General features: G+C 36.8%; 1 long non-coding RNA gene across 1 annotated transcript; it reads left to right on the top strand.

Annotated features, from left to right (window-relative positions):
* The first annotated feature begins 6,640 nt into the window (after window positions 1–6,640).
* LOC125177995 lies at window positions 6,641–7,901 on the top strand. Its single transcript, XR_007156742.1, has 3 exons — window positions 6,641–6,805; window positions 7,152–7,368; window positions 7,749–7,901. It is a non-coding gene; the product is annotated as an uncharacterized LOC125177995 (long non-coding RNA).
* The last annotated feature ends 32 nt before the right edge of the window (window positions 7,902–7,933 follow it).

Genomic DNA, 7,933 nt, shown 5'->3' with positions numbered 1-7,933 from the left:
GAAAAATACTAAGAGATTTTTAAAACTATAACAGCAATATATTTAATATACATATTTTAATTTCAATAAGCTAGGCTACATTTCGAATTATTCAGTTTTTTAGGCTTACGCATTCCTGCATTTGTAAGCGATCCCGCATTTAACCCTTGCCTACAAACCATCAATTTCCATTATTTATTATTCGCTTATGAAAAGAATTGCTCAACACGTGACACACGCCCTGCAAAAAACTGCATTCACGACCCACAAAAGGAACTGAATAGGTCGCACTTGCCTCATCCTGACCCAGGGTTGACCTGAGGGCTGATGCAATACAGGGTATTCATTCAGTCAGGGCATGTACATTATTTCCTTAAAGAATTACACAAAATTTAGGCCTGGGATAAATTTTAGTTGATGTTGAATGAACGGAAGACAAAGTTTATATATCAGTCAGTGTTGTCCGAGAGACGTTACAATATTTCGCGCCAAACTCCTGAGTGGGGAGATATTTTGTGGTAAAAGCTCTCTAATTTATATCTCAGCGAAAAACATCAAGCGTTTCGTAGCATTTAGTGTTGGCTTAGATAGCTGGTCTAAATCCACACATTTAGTAATTCTTGATCATTTTCTCAAGAAGTAATGTTTAAGATTCATGAATTAAACATTAAATACACTAATTAAGCCACAATATACAGATGTTTGGCCAAGCACATCAGTTAACACAGGTTCCCGTGTAGCATTTAATTTGTATCACTAAAAACATTAGCCATACAATGTTGTACGGAAAAAAATACAGCGGACGTGTCGGACTAACATTCCACGTCTCCAGACCTCGCGAGGTCAAAGGTTGCAAAATAGGAGCAAAAAAGTGCGGTCAGTTTAGGGTGCAGGTCAATCGCGATCCTTCACATTAGCAATGCCAATATTGATCAATATCATTACATGGATGGAATTCCCGCAGGAATTTATGATAATCATGTGAGGGACATGAATTTGTTGTGATACATGATATAATTTACATTCTAATAATTGCACATAAAAGATGATGTGTGGGTTATAGTGTGATACATTTTCACATAGATGGCATGGTTAATATTATGATACTTATAAATAGATGATTTAATTTCTAATCTCCAAGCAATAAAAAAATTAAGAGGCGGGATTGTCAAATAAAATGTTAAAACAATATTTAAACCATGGATTCGTTGTTCGATTAGTGAGCCGATATAACTTTTTACCTGTAATGAAACCAGCAGAAATATCTAATAATATCAGATATTTTTGCCTGAAAAAAGGTATGAAACAAGAGCTTAAGGTCGAAATATTTTTGCGATTTTCAAATTAAAATAAAACTGATAACTAAAATATTTATACTAGTATTTAAATCATTCATCTTCAGGGTGTTTCATTTCATTTTCATTTGTCATGATGTTCTCCTTATGACTGTCGGTACTTAAAATTCAGTCGGTACTAGAGATTTGAATGGCAGTTACTTTCAAATGTTACTCGCACTCACAATTATTGTAATCCTGTAACGGTCACAATTTAATAATCAATTTTATTGCTGAAAAAAATTAACGTTCAAATTTTGAATTTTTGATCTACTAAAAAAGTCATATGAACCTAATTTAAATCCTACACGATATCAACTGGATTTAAAACTTATTAAGTTACTAATACAATTCGTTAACATATATCATCTTATTTCATTTCATTTAATTAGTCAGTGGCCTCCGATAAGCCAACCAATGTTTTCACAATGCCGTCAAAGTCGCGCGTCACCGAACCGGTTTTCCGTTTCTCAATCAACTCGAATAATAATTTCTTGACTATCAACACCGATGTCTCAACCGGTTCCGAAAAGCAGTTCTGGAGTAACCGGTTTCGAAATGCGGACCATTGAGCCTTGAGTGTCTCAAGTATCGCGCTGGTCAATCAGATATACGTCCGTTCAATGTGATCCTGTCGAAGTTAGTATAAAGACTCTGCATATTCATTTTATTCACCTAGATAAATACAAATTTAGAAAATATTTTATATCAGTGCAAAAAATTAACATTTAAGTAAACTTCTTAGTTCGGCTCGTAATGAAAATGTTTTTAGAAATACTAAAACTTGTTTACGGTATGGATTGAATTGAATATGGTTGGACTTAATCGTTTTCCTAGTTAGATTCAATGGCAAGTACATTTGATCAGGTTTTGCAGCTGAGGTTCAAATTTTACCAAGTTACCTCTACGTGATTGAGAAGATGTGCAACCAAAAATAGTTTTCTATCAAAAAAAGTATAATAATCATTCATAGCGCAAACCGAGTTAAAATGTTTCAATTAATAACTACAATGTCGAAATGAATAAAATCTATGCAATATTTCAATATATACACGGAGGTGAAAACGCATTTGGATTGAGTATTACTTTGGAAAATTTTGGGTAATAAAACTTTACATATCTAACCATTGATATCTAAAGATTTCTCAACATTTACTATGGGCTTCCCTCAGATAATGTTTGCAATAATATATCAACTAACACAATTTCTTGTAATATTTTCAGACGTAAAATTTGTCTCATGCAATATTACCAATAATCCAGATCAAACAATTTGCCAGTTATTTAATCATCTTCACTTTTCCCTCTTGTTCCTTCTTTTATCACGATAAATAAACTGAAATAATTCCAGAAATTATTTTCGCCGTTTTTATCCAGATTTCAAATGAACCTCCAATCTTTGTGTTTTGCATGCTCTCGCCCACCCCCCACCCACCCTCCTTCTGTAAAATGCATGCCGGGCTTCAACCGTCGCGCATTGAAAGCAACATAAGCATAACTCGCTCAGACTGCATATACATAAGCTGGTCATGCATTGGTCAGATGGACCCATGCTCATCAAAAGGATCTTTTTATACCAGTTTGAGGCAGACTGCACTCCAAGAACCCAGTTACTTTTCAACTGCAGTGCCTGTTGCAGTGCATGGATCATTCGGTAGATTAGCAGGAATTACAAAAGAAAGTTCTCGCTTGCACCCATTTTTTCGGTCTCGTTTATTAGTGATCATTTCACCGTCTTCATCGAATTTTATTTAATAATTAATTTGCATTGTGAATGAAGATTTTTTTTATATATAAGCTCTAAATTTTCAGTATTCAAAACGCTTATAGGTGCACAGAGGGATAACTGAAATGCCATTCGACCAAAAAGTGTTATTAATTCTGCTCTATAATTAAACAATTTACAGCTAAAAAATTCCAAGAAAAGAATTAACGGGTAAAATTGGTAGCCTTGCTATTTGGAATATGCGTACATAAGTAATGTCTTGTATTGCTTGTAATCACCAGAAAATTTCCCAAAATGATATAACTGTGACTTCACTTCATTTCTACAACTAAACTAATAATACAAAACATTTCCAACGTACGCAACATTCTAGGAGCGACCACATCGGCCATTCTGGCGGCGCAATTGCTATGATACGAGCGCGTCATTTGGCAGCAAGCATCTTGATTGAGTCACCCAGCTTCTTCGCATTCCTGGCAAGACATTCTTAGTGTTCAGGGAGAGTTTCTGAGGGGAATTGTGCTTGTGATAGCCGGCAAATGTTATTTAAAATGAGAGACTTTATGGATACGAAACTGCCAAGATTTGAAAGTGGCGAAACGTTTAGATATTTTTCACTTTAGTTTATTTAGTGTCGCGCTTATATTATTATTATATATGATTGTGGAATGTGGCGTTGGCATTTGCTGCATAAAAAACTCTTAGAAGAGCTTTTATCTTTAGGAAATCTGTTTTTTTTTAATCGCTTCACTTTGCACTTCGCACAGCAGTGAGTTAATTTCATGTCCTTTTTGCTCAAATAATGGCCAGCAGGAGTAAATATATCAAGAATAAATAATGAAGATTGTAGATTTATTATTACTGAAAATATTCTATTCCTTAAATGCAAATTTAAGGAATAGACCAAATTTTTTTAGACAAAATTTTTTAATGATATATTTTGCTGTATGTACAATTATTTACCAGGTAACTAAAACATCATGTAGAAAATTTAACTCTCATCCTCCAGTGTCAAGTTCAATTTGCTGAAATCCACAAAAAATCCATGCACTTCCATCATGCGAATAGATTCACAATTAGTTAATTACTGAAAGCTTCGCTTACATCATTTGTTCCGAAAATTTCTCCGCCGCTGTAAAATTTTTCGTAAATTTTCCCGCGTCCTACGAAGCCATCGCTAAGCCAGTGCCAGCCTTGCCATCATTTCCAAGAGTTTCAAAGAAATGCCAGAAGTTTTCCTCAGTAAATGAATTCTGTGCGAGGCAAACTCCACATCTGTGAAAGAAAAAGCAAAAAGATTCCCTTCGCTTCATTAAACTGGGCCCGACTCATTTCCATCTGGTCAACTTTTGTCTTGAGCGTCCCAAACTTCTCTGATAAGGAGAGAAAGTCTTGGCCCTTTTCTGTAGAATTGCAAGTTCGAAACATTACGGCCGAGCCATTTTCAACAGATCGCTCCAGTAAAATGCGAGGCTCCCTCGCTTCTGATAGAACTCGGCGATTCGTTCTTTCCTAACGATGTAATTTTTCTTGAGAATGTTTTCGAGGACTATAAGCCTATACCAGACTTTATGTTTCGATCCTGCCTCTGGCGCCTATTTTAGTGCAAGCTTTGAAGGATTTCGAAGGTTTTTTTTCTTACCAATCTTCTATAGAGAGTTTTCTTCTCTATAGAGAGTTTTAACTCGCCGAGTTCGAATTTGTGATTCTTCAAAGGAATCTTCTGAAAATTTTAAGCAAAAATAATTGAAGATTTGAAACCAGAAGATATTTTTCTGAATGAAAAGCAGTCTCATATTGCTCTGTCACAAAGCTTGAATTTCATTATACAAATCTGTTGTTAAAAACTACATCTTGTTTACTTTTAGTTTTGTGACTGTGAATTTATTCTGCTCAATCTTTTGCCGTTCGTGTACAAATTCTAAAACAAAATTATTTCAATTCATTCAGTAAGATATATCTTATATCTACTTCCAAATAATCTTCTGCCAGAAATCTTGACTTTTGGAGCTCGATTTATCCATAAATCTTTAAGCGTTGAGCCGTTATTCACGAATTCTTCTTTTGAAGATCTTGTAGCAATTTTTCAACGGCAGGCGAGGACGTACGCGGCGTGTAGAGAAGCGTGTCGTCGGAAATTCTTGCGATGTCTTCGGCAAAAAATGATAGAAAACATGTCTTGTGGAGTGGAGCCTGAATACAAAAGTTGTTTCACTGCGTTCGTTCTCAATGGATCGTTCGTTTCTTCTTGAATCGTTGATGTTTAGTTATTCGTTATTCATACACATGCGCCCTGGTCAATATTGTTGTTAGGGGAAATACAGGATAAATATATATTCTAATTTTGTCCAAAGAGTAACTACAAGTACGGCGGGCGAACCTGGGTGACCTTAGCGTCATGGATGTTATAGTAATTTTTATTTACCATTAGACCAAAAACGTTGAAACTCGTTCACGTTCGCGATAATATTTTCTGTCAACATTCTCTTCTCTTCAAATATTTATTGTTAAAGTTCAAATATTCAACTGAATTAACACGTATTTTAATAATCACTATTTTTACTCAGTAGATAGATTCGTCGTATATGTACAGTAATATCATCATGTTTGATATTCCGTTGGCTGATGTTCAATAAATTCTATGCTCTATAACTAAAAAACAAATTTGATAATCGACTAAACCAAACAGAAGATATACGAATTTTTCAGTTTAATAATTCCACTTCGAGCACATGTTTTAGATCAGCTGCAGCTTTATCTATAAAGCAGCTAATTACTAATCTATAGTGCAGCTATAACCTCTCTATGGTGCTACATGTCTAAAATTTCTCGTACACGGTTGCTGCAAGCCTCCCGCTCCCAATATCTGATTATCTAAATTCCGAAACTAAAACTCCACAGATGCACCATTCATGTAGAAAGTTTCATTTAGGTCTTAGTATGCTGCTATTATATGAATATTATGCTAAGTAAACTACGTACTGTTCAATATGAAACGAGTACAACTTTGCGGCAACCGCGACCTTCGTTATTATGCGTGTTGTTCTTTGATGAAATCAATTACATTACTCTTCATTAATACTGACTCTAATACTGCTACATATGAAGTGGTTGTAAGCCTCATTTTTTTAGCTATAAACTATGAGGATCAGCTGTCCCCTTTTCACTATACATATGTATAAATATATGCATCTATCCAGCTGCAGTGAGCAGCTGGAGGCTCACTTTGCATCAGTTATAAACTATACTTTAGAGCAGCTGTGACTATATAACTATATACAGCTGCAGGAGAAGGCTGCTGCTGCAGCGGTCGCTGCAAGGAAGGTTTAGGAGTCCAGCGCGCCGGCCATTTAGAGACAGACGACGATTTGCATCCATCAACAGGATTAGGATCGCCTGGCGTGCTGCGCCGCTGGCCTTCGTCTCTGCTGTGGCCTTCGTCTTTGCTGTGGCCTTCGTCTCTGCTGTGGCTTTCGTCTCTGCTGTGGCCTGCGTCTCTGCTGTGGCCTTCGTCTCTGCTGCGGCCTTCGTCTCTGCTGCGGCTTTCGTCTCTGTTGTGGCCTTCGTCTCTGCTGTGGCCTTCGTCTCTGTTGTGGCCTTCGTCTCTGATGTGGCCTTCGTCTCTGCTGTGGCCTTCGTCTCTGCTGTGGCCTTCGTCTCTGCTGTGGCCTTCGTGTCTGCTGTGGCCTTCGTCTCTGCTGTGGCCTTCGTCTCTGCTGTGGCCTTCGTCTCTACTACGACTTCTCATGATTTCGTTACTCGCGTTGTAAATATTCGCTTCTTGCGTTGTTCAGTATTCAGCACAGAAAAATAACACTTATTACCCAAATTATACATTTAGATTCGCCATGTGAACTTAAATTTTCAAAAATTTTCAGTGTAAAAATATTTGTATTGTATCATGAAATAATTAAATAATTTTCTGTGTGGATTTTAGTGGACAATTTCATTGTCGAATATATTCCTAATCTTGATATATAGCTGGACAGATCCAATTATATATTGTTTTATAATAAGTTGAGGCATTATCATGGAGTTCTTAACACACAATACTGCACCGCAAGTATTGTCTTCATAAAACTGTCTAATTTCGTTTCGTTTGCTCTGATTAGTTCAAGTTAGCAGCCGCGGCCTCCCTCATGTGCCCTCGGTGAGCCTAAGATGGCGGAGTGTGAGGGGAGCGTCCTACTCCAGTGCGACCGAGGGAAGCTATTGAGACGTCCGTGCTGAGGGAAATTACGCAGAAGCACATGAGGGAGACCCAGCCATTGTTAACGAGGGCTGAGTGAGGGGCGGCGTTCTGAAGAGGGAATTACTCGCCGAACACAAGTCAGTATATATAAAATAAAAATACTTTGTCATAGACAAATTTTTTATAGAGCAAGCAAATTTGAAAGCGAGAATTGTCGAAAAAATATTATAGGCAAGAGATGAAACTATTAAGGCCAATATAGCCATGATTTTTGATTCAAAATGCCAGATTTCACATGAACATATAAAACACGGTTTATCTGATATATCGATGGCTTGAAATACTGAAATTCTACATTCACGTGCGTCTTAATTAGTAAAATGACACGTAAAAAGAACAATTCTAGATATTCATGACAAATTTAATCTCCTATTAAAATTTTGTCTAAACATGTATCATTTTAGCCACGAAATTAAATATCAATTACTGAATAAAAATTTTTCTTCTTATTTTGAAGACCGTGGTGAAGGCGTTGAAGTTGAGGCTAGGATTTACTGAAGCCTTGCTTGTCGCGCGAAATTCTGAGCGGTAACTCAGTTATACGCACGGCGCCCGCCTCAAACTGATGAGGGGTGTGCTGGTGTGCACAGGGATGAAGGTGAGGGGCAAGACAGGGAGGTGTGCACAGGGATGAAGGTGAGG

This window comes from Hyalella azteca, unplaced genomic scaffold (assembly GCF_000764305.2).
Source record: "Hyalella azteca isolate HAZT.00-mixed unplaced genomic scaffold, Hazt_2.0.2 contig6337, whole genome shotgun sequence".
NCBI lineage: Eukaryota > Metazoa > Arthropoda > Malacostraca > Amphipoda > Hyalellidae > Hyalella > Hyalella azteca.
Note: the sequence above shows the minus strand (reverse complement) of the source record. Positions and strands in the feature narration are given on the sequence as shown.